We start from the raw sequence: 14,974 nt of genomic DNA on the forward strand, positions 1-14,974 counted from the left end.
CCTCTGCCAACCTACTACTATGACTATTATTATGACTATTATTATTATTATTATTATTATTATTATGACTATTATTATGACTATTATTATGACTACTATGACTTCGCCTGCTGCTACTTAAAGAAAGAAAAGAAAAGGAAATGAAAGGGAAAGGACGAGAAAAAAGGAAAAGAAAAGGAAAGGAAAAAAGAAAAAAAAGGAAAGGAAGGAACAGAGGAACAAAAAAAAGTGAAGAAAAGGAAAGGAAAAGGAAAGGAAGGGAAAAGAGAAAAAAAAGGAAAGGAAAGAACAGAGGAACAAAAAAAAGTGAAGGAAAGGAAAAGGAAAGGAAAGGTGAGGAAAACAAGGAAAGGTATGGGAAAGGAGAGTTAACTGCTTCTTTATGCTGCTCTCATTTTTTTGCAAGCTTGCCTTTACTTTACTACACAACTACTCCGCTACTTTTTAGATATCTTCATGCTACTTGCTTAATCTGTTACTTCACTGATTCGCAAGAGGGATACTCCGCTACTTTTTTAGATATCTTCATGCTACTTGTTCAATCTGTTACTTCACTGATTCGCAAGAGGGATACTCCACTACTTTTTTAGATATTTTCATGCTACTTGTTCAACCTGTTACTTCACTGATTCGCAAGAGGGATACTAAGCTACTTTTTTTAGATATCTGGGATACTGCGCACTTTTTTATTTTAGATATTTTCATGCTACTTGTTCAATCTGTTACTTCACTGATTCGCAAGAGGGATACTAAGCTACTTTTTTTAGATATCTTCATGCTACTTGTTCAATCTGTTACTTCACTGATTCGCAAGAGGGATACTCCGCTACTTTTTTAGATATCTTCATGCTACTTGTTCAATCTGTTACTTCACTATCTGCAAGAGGGATACTCACTACTTTTTTAGATGATTTGCAAGAGGGATACTAAGCTACTTTTTTTAGATATCTTCATTCTACTTGTTCAATCTGTTACTTCACTGATTCGCAAGAGGGATACTCCGCTACTTTTTTTAGATATCTTAATGCTACTTGTTCAATCTGTTACTTCACTGATTTGCAAGAGGGATGCTTTTCCTAACTGATTCTTTTTTTTCTATTTTAGGATTCCGGAATACAAAACACGGTACTTGCTAGTCGTGAAAAATATAAATATTACCCATCGCTAGTAATTCTTTTAGGTAGCGTGAGATGTTTCGCCTCCTGAATATTTCGTTGATAGCTGTAGTTCCCGTTTTAGCATCCCTAGAATAATTTAAATCAATATTGGATGGGTATTATTTTTGAAGGTGTGGTTATTTCGAATTCCAGTCTTCAAAATAGGTACATTAAGCCCCTTTCACACTGTTCCGACTCTGGGCCACGACAACCCAGCGACTGCGAGGTCTTGGGTGTGAAATACTAATGTGAAAGGGTCGCATATGGTCGGAAAGAGGTCTAGAAACGATCGCCGGATGCTGATTCGACACAGTGTGAAGGGGACCTAAAAGTCGATGAGTTGTCGTGGCCCAGACTCGGCACAGTGTGAACGGGGCTTTACACACACGGCCCTATGGTAGACAACGCCGAAACTGTAAAAAAAGTTGGTAAGTATAGAGTAAAGAGAGCCCGTTGCGAACTGATAGTCGATACGGTCTGTTGTTAGTTTTTCCTCTCCTTTCTCTTCTACTCAACTTCACAACTGCTTATCTGCTAGTTTTCTGATTTTTAGTCGCTACTTCGTTACTTCACCGCTCCTTTGCCGCTACTTAACCGCTCTTTTCCGGCTCCTTAACCGCTCCTTTACCACTTATCTATCTCTACCGCTACTACACCACTCCTTTACCGTCCCTTTACCGCACCTTGACCGCTACTTAACCGCTCCTTCACCGTTAGTTACTTCACGCCTATTTCCGAATGATACGAAGATAGGAGAGGAAATGGCTAAGGTTACATGGAATTCCCCGACGCGATAAGAGGACATGAAATGGTCTTATAAATAGAAAAAGGACGATGATACGAGAGAGAGAGAGAGAGAGAGAGAGAGAGAGAGAGAGACTTGGTGACGCCCATCCTGTCTATCCCTTGTCTTGGGGATGGTAAGGAGCCCCCCTCTCTCTCTCTCTCTCTCTCTCTCTCTCTCTCCGAAGCATCACTCTTCTTTAGGTTTTAATAATATATTTGGAGCTTTTTCTGCCCATGGCTTCAATATGTAAAACCTTGTATAATATTGTAGTGTATTTTAATCAACTGAAAGATATTGTACTTTCTGATAAAACTATGAAGTAATCTTTAACGCGTAAATAAATGAGCATAATGAGTTACTAATATTTGTCCCACACTATATTCTAATACTGATTTATCTGTATTCGGAGACACGCATACACGCAGATTAATCGCAATAATATACATCTCAGATATTTAACTTAAATTACTTTTCTAATATCTTCATCTTCTACATTTCCTCTGCAGCATCTTCCTTTGTAGCGCTTCGCATTTTAGTGTTCTGAACATCTATATACAAACCCGCTTCATGAAAACATAACTTCCATCAACTGAGTCCTTTGCACCTCTCGCCCTCTGTTGTTCAGGCTGTCATCTACGCAAGCACACCCCTTGTCCACCCAGACTTTATCTATACCTGATAATGATACGCTTTTAATAATACAGTCCATGCATGTTACGATACTATGTATTATTAAGCATATATTATTGCTATATACTATGAAGTATTAAAAAAGACAAACTATATGAAAGAAAATTTCCCATAGTCTCTTCAGTGCCACTTACTTCAGTACCCCAACATGACCGTGAGAGAAACCGCGGTGCGAGGGTATGGTAGAGGACGGGAGGTTTAAAGGTGGACTGCTGCAAACATCTCGGCGCACCTCCCTCTGCAATATGTCCATTCGCAACAGAACTGTGCTTGTCTACAAGATACGTACGACCCCCCGCCCATTCCTTGGCGCTATGAGTTTGATCAATTAAGAGGAATGTTAAGAAGAAACATGTTTTCCGAAACACATTAGGCCCCGTCAGCCGATAGTCGGTTTGTCGACACCCTCTTTGTGGGCCGTCACGCAACAAAGGCTCGTGGTCTCTCCACGGAGACAAAATCTCTCTATAACAACAACAATATGCATTTATGGAAATAACTGCAAACTAAGGTTCATGGCAGACGAACTCTCGGTGGAAGAACTTGTTTTCTTTGCTTACATGTACTGCTCCAGCTTGTCGTTCTCTGGTCACTGGTGACAAAAATCTTTCAGGTAAAGCTGCTACAAGTTAGTGTTTCACGCTGGCCGCTCACGGCAGCCACGCCGTCACAAATGGTTATTATAATATATTTCAGACAGGGCGAGAGTATACAATTAAGATCTGATTGGTCCGAAAATGTAAGTTCCTTCCCCTTAGAAAAATCTCCACTGGAAGAAAAATGAAAAGATTAAATGCAAATAATATTGTTCGCCGGCATTTGTGCGATAATGAGCAACAAGGTCAGGCTGCCAACGTATGCACTGCGATCGCCTGTGTGTGCAAGCATTCGTTGACCTTCCAGCAGTGCCGACACAGCTCGTCAGAAGCAAGAGGTGGCCTGAGCTGGTGCGGGGCGGGCAGCTTCAGGCCAGAGTGTTGAGGCAGGCACAGCAACAGGTGCCTGCCGTGCTATTCCCGTGTGTCAGTGTGAAGTGCATGCATGCTGGTGGGTCAGCAACTCGCCGCCTGCTTCTAATTAAGGACACCTGTGCCTCCTCTTATGCCTGATACCGATATTTATTGATTGTCGTTAGTCGTTAAAATGCTAATGTCCGCTGATACATTAATGAGGTATAGCTGCATGAGAGAGAGAGAGAGAGAGAGAGAGAGAGTGTGTGTGTGTGTGTGTGTGTGTGTGTGTGTGTGTGTGTGTGTGTGTGTGTCTGCCTGTGCGTGTGTGCGTGCGTGTCTGTCTCAACCGCTGCACACCCAAAAATGCAATCAGTTTTAACACAAGTGCATTATTCTGCCTTCTACTGATAACTGGACAGCTCCTCGGCACAACACTTTATCGGCCTAAGTAAACCCGAAGGACTTGTCTCTTCCTGGGTAATGCCTTGTCGCTTCTCAGCCTCGGGGCGCGCGGGTGCTTGTGTAAATAAAGAGACCATGACGAAGCCCAACTCGCGGATACTCAGGTCACGCCTCGCGCGTTACGTTATTCTGTCGACTTTCTTATCGCATTAATTTTACATAGATTAATATTGTAGAGACATTCAATTATTTTTCCTCGACATATTTTTCTCTCTCTCTTTTTTTCTGATGTGTGATAATTTTACATAGATTAATATTATAGAGACATTCAATTATTTTTCCTCGACATATTTTTCTCTATATTTTTTTTCTGATGTGTGATAATTTTACATAGATTAATATATATAGAGACATTCAATTATTTTCCTCGACACATTTTTCTCTCTATTTTTTTTCTGATGTGATAATTTTGCATAGAATCAATCGCTATTTTCAACATTTTTTTTAATCTTGTACTTTTTCAGATTTCTTCCCACACTTGCACTGCCAACCCTCTCTCATGGCTTTTCTTTTTGCCTTCATGACATTCACCTTTATATGTCAACCATTTACTAATCTAGGAAGTTGCTTATCATTGACTCTTTCTTTATTTTCCTGTTTTTTATCATCATCTTCCGGATTTTATTATTTCCTCCACTGCTTAGTAATATGGATATTGTAGACATGTTTATTTCTTGTATTATTGCAAATCACTCAATTCTCTGCAACTCATTCACTCTTTGCTACGTCTAAAAACTTATTATCTAGTGTGTTTTAAGACAATTTCTCACTACTAACGCGTTTTACTATCTATACACCAGCTATTTTTCTCTATGTACAATAATTTCCCTAACCAGTCAAGCTCTCATTCACTGATCATCGTTAGAATGTTTTTTTGGGGGAGGGGCGAGTACAGTTATCGTGTGTTTAGGGGGCAAGAGCTTGTTAGAGTATGTTAAAAGAGTATAATTCTTACGATTCATCCACTCTCTGCTACGCCCAAAAACATATAATCGAGTATGTTTTAGACAATTTCCCACTACTGACACAATGAATCATCTTTATGCCATCTCTTCTTCCGTATATACAATAATTTACCAAACCTGTCAAGCTTCCTTCCCTTATCATTTTAAAAGAATGCAATTTCCATCCCCTCATCCACTCTCCACTCCACCCAAATAACAGCCACTTCCAGACATATCTCGAAATGCTCCTTCTACGTCTTACTGCCTTCACATCAGCGCCTTCATCATAAAAGGTTTGCCTGTTAACGTCTCCAAACGCATTAAAAACAGGATTCTTCGCTTCGGAAACCACCATTATTGCAAGCTCTCTCTTCCTCCGGTACATACTTTCACCCATACTACCAGCTCTCCCTTACTAAACCATTCCCCTGACATCAGTTCTAACATTGTCAATATTACAAGCTCCCTTTCTAAGTAATTCCTTTTGACATAGTACAAACATACGTTATAACATTATCACTATTATAAGCTCTGCCTTCCTAAACCGCTCCCTTGATATGCATTCTACCATATAAGCTCTTCCTTCCTAAGCTATTCTCTTGGCATCAGTTCCAGGTCAGCGTGTTTGGCATATGTTGTTGTTGTTTGATTACTGCTTTGGTCTCTTTCTTCCTCTTGTTTCTTTTTATGCTACTGTTTTTTTCCTTTTTATCTTCTTTTTCTATTTCTTTCTTTTTTTTCCTGTCCTTTTTTTTTTATGCTATGCTTTTTCATCTTCCTTTTTTGTTTCCGTTTTTTTTCATTATCATCTTCATCTTCCTGTTATTTTTCTTCCTTTCTTGTCCTTGTTCTTGTTCTTCTCGTTCTTCTTCTTCATCTAACGCTTCACATTCTTTTTTTTTTTTTTTATTTCTCGTTTTTATTCTTGTGGTTGTTCATGTTTTTACTACTACTACTACTAGCGGGAGAGTTCAATCCCGCCCGTGTGCCCCCAAGCTGATTTTTTCAGCCGCCGCCGAGTGGCTTAAAACTACTACTACTACTAATAATAATAATAATAATAATAATAATAATACCATTACTATTACTACTACTACTACTACGACTACTACCACTACTATTACTTCTACTACTACCACTACTATTACTATTGCTACTACTTCATTTTTTTCTCTTGTTTTTTCTCTTCCTTTTTTTCTTTTTTTTTCTCTCTATGCAAATACTCTTCCCTGTTTTACTCTTTTTTGTTGTAATATATCATTCTCTCTCTCTCTCTCTCTCTCTCTCTCTCTCTCTCTCTCTCTCTCTCTCTCTCTCTCTCTCTCTCTCTCTCTCTCTCTCTCTCTCTCTCTCTCCTCCTCCTCCTCCTCCTCCTCCTCCTCCTCCTCCTCCTCCTTCTTCTTCTCCTTTCTTGCAACTCACCCATCCACTTCATTCTAAACAGATGAGTTCTCCTCCTCCTCCTCCTCCTCCTCAATACATCTTATGCATAGTCATTGCACGAACGCTTGTAAGCACTCACTCATAGACACACACACACACACACACACACACACACACACACACACACAACCTTCCTCACTACCACTGCCATTATCCAACCATTCTTTAGTCTTCCTTCCTCCTAAATTTGAAAGAGGAGGAGGAGGAGGAGGAGGAGGAAGAGGAGGAGGGAGAAAAGAAAAGGCAGTTGAAAGGAAATATGACTAAAATATATCGTAAAGAAAGGGGAGTGCGTTAAGATAAAGAAATACATGTTGAAATAATACATGTACAAATATTAAAAGAAGAAAGGGAGGTAAAAAAAGGACAAAGAAAGAAAATGAGGAAAAAAAGAAAGGAAAAAAGAAAGGAACATAGAACTTGAATGAAAAACTGAAGAAAAATATGTTAAGGAAGAGAGAAAGAAAGGATGAAAGCGTAAAATTATGAAAAGAATGAAAACACAGGAAAAGGGAAAACAAGAGAAAATGGAAAATGATAGAACTATACAGGGAAGTAAAGTCTGTGAGGAAGAAAATATTTATTACTTGTAAAAATAAAAAATAAGTAAAAAAAAAGAAGAGGAAGGAAGGATAAAGAGGAATAGAAGAGAAAGAGAAGAGGAAGGAAGGATAAAGAGGAGTAGAAGAGAAAGAGAAGAGGAAGGAAGGATAAAGAAAAGTAGAAGAGAAAGAGAAGAGGAAGGAAGGATAAAGACGAATAGAAGAGAAAGAGAAGAGGAAGGAAGGATAAAGACGAATAGAAGAGAAAGAGAAGAGGAAGGAAGGATATAGAGGAAGAGAAGAGGAAGGAAGGATAAAGAGGAGAAGAGAAAGAGAAGAGGAAGGAAGGATATAGAGGAAGAGAAGAGGAAGGAAGGATAAAGAGGAACAGAAGAGAAGAGGAAGAAGAGAAGAACAGTGGAGGTGAATGTTCGCTTCTATTAATCACGTAAGAACTAACCTGTTATTCCGGCCGCCTTAATTAACAGCCTCATAACGTTGATTAAATGACCACTTCTCTCTCTTATTTTCCCGACTCTTTCAATTCTCCCTTCTATCTTCTGCTCCTTCGTTATTCCCTTTTTTCAGTTACATATCTCTATTTTCTCCTCTATCTTACTTTTTCTTCTTTGCTCTTTATATTGCCCTTTCTCTTGTCTCCTGTTCTATTCTATCTTTTCTTCTTTCTCTCTCTCTTTAACGTAGATCTTTCTATGTATCTCTACTCTCTCCGCGCTACCACATTCTTTTCTTACCCACATTACCTTCTCAATACTCTCAATCTTCTCCCTCTCTTAAGATCGCTCTCTCCTTCTCTCCTACCCTTACCTCTTTTCTGCTGCTCTCTCTCCCATGAAACGACTCTCTCAAGCTTAATACATCCCCTCCTTTCCTCTTAACCCACTCTTGCGTATCCTTCACAGGGAATGACAAGCAGGCAGAAGCTAAAGACCAAGCACATACTAAACACATTAACCTAAAACTAAAACAACTGCCGATTCTTCTTCAGCGGCAGGATCTGTGTTAAGTCGATACACCTGGGAATGTTGTACGAGTGTTTTTTTATCAGATGGTCAAGACAGAGTACAGGCCAGGAGGAATGGTAGCTAGGTAAATATTGTACAAGAAGGTAAAACTATTGATGCTGAGGCTTGTCCATTTTGTGTACAAGTGGTGGGATGTAAGGTTAGTGAGATGATACACGTGAGATTGTTGTAGGTATGAGGGTAGTGAAGAGCATTGCAGGTAAAAGTGACGGGAAACCAGGTAAGTATATATACACAGGTAAATCTATTAATGCTTGAGATATACAGTGTCTAAAGGTATGCAAGTGGAATGTTGCTTAGGAAGAAGATACACTCGAGTGCTGGAAGCAAAGAAAGATGAGAAGGAGTATAAAGAAATTAATAAAAATGGCAGAAGAGAAAGGAAGGAAGTCCGTTTATTCTGTAGGTAGTTAATTAGTATTTCAGGTATAAAAAACAAGGGTAGGTACACGTCAGTATTAATATGTGGGACGAAGAATAACTTATTGATGTAAAATAATTCATAAATAGATAAATAAATAAATAAATAGCAGTAAAGAAAAAAAATGAGGGGAAGAGAAAAATTAAAAAAAGAAAAAGAGCAAGAAGGTTAAAGAGAAAACAAGGAAAGAAATTAATGAGGAAAAATAAATCAATGAGTTAGAGAAAAACGAAATAAGAAAGAAAGAAAGAAATTACAAAGAAAATGGAGGAAAAAATAAAAGAAAGTAATGGAAGGAATTGAGGATAAAAGTAGAAAGAAAAAATAAATCAGAAAGAAAGAAATTACAAAGAAAAGGGAGATAAAAAAAAATACAGAAAAAAAGTACTGGAAGGGATTGAGGATGAAAAGTAGAAAGAAAAAGAAAATAGGCAGAAAAAATAAAACGAAAAAAATAAAAAAAAGGATGAAAGAAAGAACAAAAACATACATTTAAAACGCAGATTTGCTCCTTTCTAAAAAAAAAAAAAAAAAAAAAAAAAAAAAAAAAATCATGCAATCCTAACAACTGCTTTCATTCCTTTGCTACAGTAACAACAATAACAACAACAACAACAAAATAAACTACAATCCTCCCAAACACAGATATATTTCGACGCACCACAAACAAACAAACGCACAAACACACACAATCAGGCGATCAATCTTTCACCCCAACGACCTCTCCGCGGGGGTGACAGGGAGGAGGAGGAGGAAGAGAGAAGGAGGAGGAAGAGAGAAGATTGAGACGGAATGAGAAAAAAAGAGAAAAGAGAAAAGTAGAACAAACAGGGGAAGGAAGGAAGAAGGAGAACGACAAAGAATAATGAGAAGAAAACTGAGAAAAGAAGACTGGAATAGTTGGAAGAAGAAAGAGAAGAAAAAAAAAAAAACGGAATAAAGTTGAAAAAAAAAAAAAGCAGAGAAAGGAAGCTACGAATATATATCAGAGAGGCAAATAAATAAAAGAAAAGTGGCAGAAACGGAGAAGAAAACACCAAAAAAAGTAAAAAATGGGAGAAGGAGAAGAGAAAGCAAGAAGGAAGTGAAGTACAGAAAAAGGACGAAGAAATCATTACATTCTCCAAGTCAAATAGGAAATGGATAATAAAATACAAGAGAAAATGAAGGGCAGCGAATATACGATGGATAGAGGATGGACGGATGATACAGCTGAAGGGAAGGAATAAAGATGCAAAGATAGACAAACTGATAAAGATACGGATTGGATAGAGGGACGAAAAATAAAAACAAAAACTTAAAAGCAGACAAAAGATAGGAGATAAATAAAGATAGGGAGAGAAAGAGAAAGACAAATGGAGCAAGTCATGTGGAGCAAAGGTGGGTCTTGATGTACGAAGATGATAACTCACTGAGGATTGATATGTGTTGAGGGAATGAAAGGTGTAAGTAGTGGGGAGTGTGAGGGAGGGAGGAGGAGTCAATGGGGGTCGGGAAGCACAATTAATGGATGGGTTGAGGAAGGAGTGGGAGAATATTTAATGTGATGAGATATATACAGCACCAACTCAATTATTCTCTCTCTCTCTCTCTCTCTCTCTCTCTCTCTCTCTCTCTCTCTCTCTCTCTCTTCTTCTTCTTCCTCTTCCTTTCCCTTTCCTTTCCCTTTCCATTCCCTTTCCTTTCCCTCTTCCTTTCCCTTTCCTTTCCCTCTCCCTCTCCCTCTCCCCCTCCCTCACAAGCACTTGATATAATTGTACATTGTAGTAGTAGTAGTAGTAGTAGCAGTAGAAGTAGTAGTAGTAGTAGTGGTAAAGGTAATAGTTGCAGATGTATGTATGTATGTATGTATGTATGTGGGTAAGTAGGTACGCAGGTATGTATGTATGTGGGTAAGTAGGTACGCAGGTGTGTATATAAGTAGGTATGTAAATAAATGAATAAATAAATAAAAGCAAGCAAAAGATAAAAACAAACAAACCACGAAGCAAATAAACAAACAATTCAATTCTATATAAGCAAATAAAAATAACACATACATAACCTTTTGAAAGACTCACACACGAAGAAAAGAAAACTCACATTAACTTCAATATAAAAAAATAAAATAAATAAACATACATGCATTTCTCGACTCTTCTCACCCGCCCATACCCGGAACGGACAGCCAACAGAAATACCAAAACACACCTTCCCGCCAGGTGTTCGAACGGACAGGTGTCAAGGGCCGCGGGGAGGAGGGCAAGAGGGCAGCGAGAGGGCGCCTTAACTCATGCTACTATTTGGTGCTAGGGTACGAGTTATGAGGGAGGGAAGGAGGAGGAGGTAGTAGAGAATAAGGGAGAAGAAAGAGAAGGAGTAGGAGGAGTAGGGTACATGGTAAGGAGGGGGGTGGGGGTGGCAGTGGTAGTGAAGAAGAAGAAGAAGAAAACGAAAGAACAAGAACAAGAAGGAAAAAGAAGAAAGAAGGAAAGGAGGGGAAAGAGGAGGACGATTAGGAGAAAAATGATGAAGAGATTTAGAGAAAATAAATATGAAAGGGAAATAGAAAGAGGAGGAGGACGAGGAGGACGAGGAGGGGGAGGAGGAGGAGGAGGATAATGAAAAGATTGCTAACGAAAATGAGAAAGAAATTGAATAAGAAAGTGAAGAAAGAGTAAGAGGAAAAGGAGGAGGAGGAGGAAGAGAAGGAAATATGGAAGCCTTATTTCAATCTAGCGAAGAAGAAATTAAAAGAAAATCCAACATCCACGTATTGACTCAAGCCTTATACAAACACTTCTTAATAAATTTCCATCGTTCAATAAAAAAAAAAGCCATGAATATTCGAACACTTAAAATAAAAGAAGTAAAAAAATAAAGCCCTCAAATATGGCGGCGTTTTTGAAGAGGGAGATAAATTTCCACTAACTGCCATGACTCGTAAGATTTATTGGACAAGGAAGGTGGTTTTTACTGCGATTAATAAATAAAACCAAATAGATAGATAAATAAAATGCAATATCCTAAGTGAGGCGAGGCGACCTAACCTGGATATCAACTTCATCTTTCGTCTTTTCCCGTCAGAGGTCGCAACAGCTGATCACCCATTTTCATCTCCTGTCCTCTGCTTCTTCCTATGTCACGTCAACTGCCTGCATGTCAACTACTCTCCCTCTTCGACTCATCCTTACACCTCTTCTTCATTCTCCTCCTACTTTTTCTTCACTTTCCGTCTCTTCTTCCTGTTTCTCAATTGCATTCTTATCTTAATCTTCCTCCGCCTCCTCCTCCTCCTCCACCTCTTTTTCCTTTTTTTCTTCCGCCCGGTAACTCTATCTACAGTATCTCCCAACATCTCTCCTCCACACATGCCCAAACTACCCACAGCATCCTTCTTCCGATATACCCAGCTCTATTTCTCACACGTCCAAGTCATCTCCAGCATCCTTCTTCCGATATACCCAGCATCTCTCCTTCGAAAATATCTAACCCGGGCTGTCTTTCTAATATACTAAACTTCATAATTTCAAGACGGACCAGACCCCCAAAGCTGAAGGGAGGGTTATGTTCACCAAGAGAGCCGTTTAGTACAGTAGTCTTCCTTGAAACAAAATAGAGGAGAAAAAAAATATAAGTAGATTCTTAGCTTTTCTTCCCGGGCATCATAACACTCACCGTCGCGCCGCTCACCTGCTGCCTCACTTCACACCTGGACACGACTCTTACCTGAGGAGGAAAAGGAGTGTAAGAGCAACAATAACAACAACAATAATACTAAGCTTCCCAATAGCAAAAATAATACAAAAAAATTATATAATAATGAACAAGAGCAACTGCAAACACACACACACATACACATACTCACGAACCCTTCCCCCTCCCACACACACACTTTCCGGCTGATAAAACATGATACTTTCCCGCTGGGCTCGCTGTCTCCCGCCTCTCAGCCTGCCCGTCTTCCGCCTTCCCTTTCTCGGCCTGATCCGCGCCAAGCCAAGCACACGCCGCCCCTCGCTGATAGCATGGGGCTCCATCCATCATTGGGCTTACGCTTCCGAGGCATAAGATTGTAAATATGAGCACTATGTTGAGTCTTTAGTCTGTGTCCAACTCTCGAACCATAAAGAGAAAGATAGATATATAGATAGACGGATATAGATAGATAGAGGGTTAGATAAATATATAGATCGATAGATAGATATATAAACGGTTAAATGTATAGGAAAATGAAAAAAAATAACTAAAGAAAGAAGGAATGAAAGAAAGAAAAGAAAGCTGAATAAATGAAGACAAAAAAAATTATAATATATTTTTTTTGTGTGTGTGTGTGAATATGTATTTCTTCTTTTACCTTTTTTTGACGCTATTTATCTCTGTCTTTCTCTTCTCTTTACCGGGGTTGAGTGACCTCTTTAGTATGGACAATGGGGGCGGCCCTTCTCTTAGCCCACACGAAGTCTTTGCCTCTCCTCCTCCTGCTCCTCCTCGTCTTTGCCTCTCTCCCCCTTTCTGTGTTTCTGTTCTCTTTACTCCTTGATTCCTTTGTCCCTTGTAAGGATAAGTACTTTGACTCTTTAGTTAGCATGATGATTTTTTTTTTTTTTACAACAAAGGAGACAGCTCAAGGGCACAAAAAAGGAAACAATAATAAAAAAATAAAAAAAAACCGTTACCTGCTGTTCCTTGAATGTGTGTTAAATAAAATAGATAAAAGTGATAAAAAGAGATAGTGATGCTTTCGTCAATGATTGTTGTTTTTCAGGGGTAACTAATAAGAATCTTTGGGGATGTTTAGTGGTATTGTGTTTCTTATTATTGATGTATTTTGGGTTTGGTCAGGACTCAGGATAGCACCTCAAGCGATACTCTCTCTCTCTCTCTCTCTCCCTCTCTCTCTCTCTCTCTCTCTCTCTCTCTCTCTCTCTCTCTCTCTCTCTCTCTCTCTCTCTCTCTCTCTCTCTCTCTCTCTCCCTGACTCAGACCATCATAAATACACGATCGAGTTAACGCCTCTCGCTCGGGCGGGGAGTGTCGGTGGCGGCAGTGATGAATGGGGGAGGAGGAGGAGGAGGAGGTGGGGGAGGGGGAGGAGGAGGAGGAGGAGGAGGAGGTAGAGATTAAATGGCATATGTTCCGGCTTTTTATATCTTTTTTATTTCTATCTCTGTTGGTGGAGATGATTGGCCTTGCTCTCTGTCTCTGTCTCTGTCGCTTATTTTTTTCCCCTCTTATCTCGTCTTTCTCTAGTTTTTCTTTTCTTTTAATTTCCCCCTAATGCCTTCCACTTCTTACTCTCCTTTCCTCACTTCCTATTCTTTCTCTCCTCTTTATTCCATACGCCTTATCTTTCCTGGCTTTACTTTTATTTTCTCTCGTTAACATTCTTTCAATACCTTGCCATCACTTCCGTTCCCTTCTTTACCTTTTCTGTTTTTTATTTTTACATTCGTTATCTCCTCTTGCTTTCATACTCTTCTCGTTTTCCTTACTTTCTTGCTTTTAATATCCTGCAATCAATTCCTTTCACTTCCTCACACTCCATATATGCAAGAAATATTGAAATCCCGCAAGAAAATCTCAATACAAAACAAACCATCCTTACCTCACATACTCTCATACTCTTTTCCTTTTCCTTACCTTCTTGCTTTTAATATCCTGCTGTCAATTCCTTTCCCTTCCTCACACTCCATAAATGCAAGAAATATTGAAATCCCGCACGAAAACCTTAAGACAAAACAAACCATCCTTAATTAACTCACATACTCTTCTCCTTTTCCTTACCTTCTTGCTTTTAATATCCTGCTATCAATTCCTTTCCCTTCCTCACACTCCATAAATGCAAGAAATATTGAAATCCCGCACGAAAACAAAACAAACCATCTCTCCCTTACCTTCAGGATCAATGACATTCCAACACTAACCTCACCTGCTCTCTCTCCCTCTCCCCCACACCTTACCTGATCGACCTAAACCAGCCTCCTCACCTGCCTGTTTGTCCTCCACTGCCCCCTGACTTGCTCCCCCCTTCACCATCCCCTGAACGCCCCCCTGATGTCCCCCATTCTTATCCCAGCCCAGCCCAACCCTAAACGTGTACCTAATCTCCCCACCCTCCCTCTCTCCTGCCTCTTCCCATGGTTCCCCTCCCCTCTTTTCCTACCTACACTCTCTCTCCCCCTCTCCGCAATGCTCCCCTTCCCTTCTCTCTTACCTTACCCAGCCTACCTCCTCTATCCTCTCCTTCCCCTCCCTTACACCTGTACCCACGCCCTTCTGCAGGTGTGTTGATGAGGTTTCGAGGCGCCTCCACCCTCAACCCGGCCAGGTAGGGAGGTAACTCATGCATAGCTCATCTCCTCCCCCTTCTCCTCCTCCTCCTCCTCCTCCTCCGATTCATACTTCTGTTCCTTCTCCTCCTTTCGTTCTTTTCTTCTACTCCTACTTCATCTTCTTCTTCTTCTTCTTCCTCTTCCTCCTCCTCCTCCTCCTCCTCCTCCACCTCGTCAGACTAAGACTCTTGTTTACTTCTTATCGCTAGTATGAC

General features: G+C 39.8%; 1 long non-coding RNA gene across 1 annotated transcript; it reads right to left on the minus strand.

Annotated features, from left to right (window-relative positions):
• Positions 1 to 13,296: 13,296 nt before the first annotated feature.
• Positions 13,297 to 14,422, minus strand: LOC126980944 (uncharacterized). Its single transcript, XR_007733677.1, has 2 exons — positions 14,212 to 14,422; positions 13,297 to 14,067 (listed from the first exon to the last, which is right to left on the minus strand). It is a non-coding gene; the product is annotated as an uncharacterized LOC126980944 (long non-coding RNA).
• Between the last annotated feature and the right edge of the window lie 552 nt (positions 14,423 to 14,974).

This window comes from Eriocheir sinensis, chromosome 46 (genome assembly GCF_024679095.1).
Source record: "Eriocheir sinensis breed Jianghai 21 chromosome 46, ASM2467909v1, whole genome shotgun sequence".
In the NCBI taxonomy this organism is placed as follows: Eukaryota; Metazoa; Arthropoda; class Malacostraca; order Decapoda; family Varunidae; genus Eriocheir; species Eriocheir sinensis.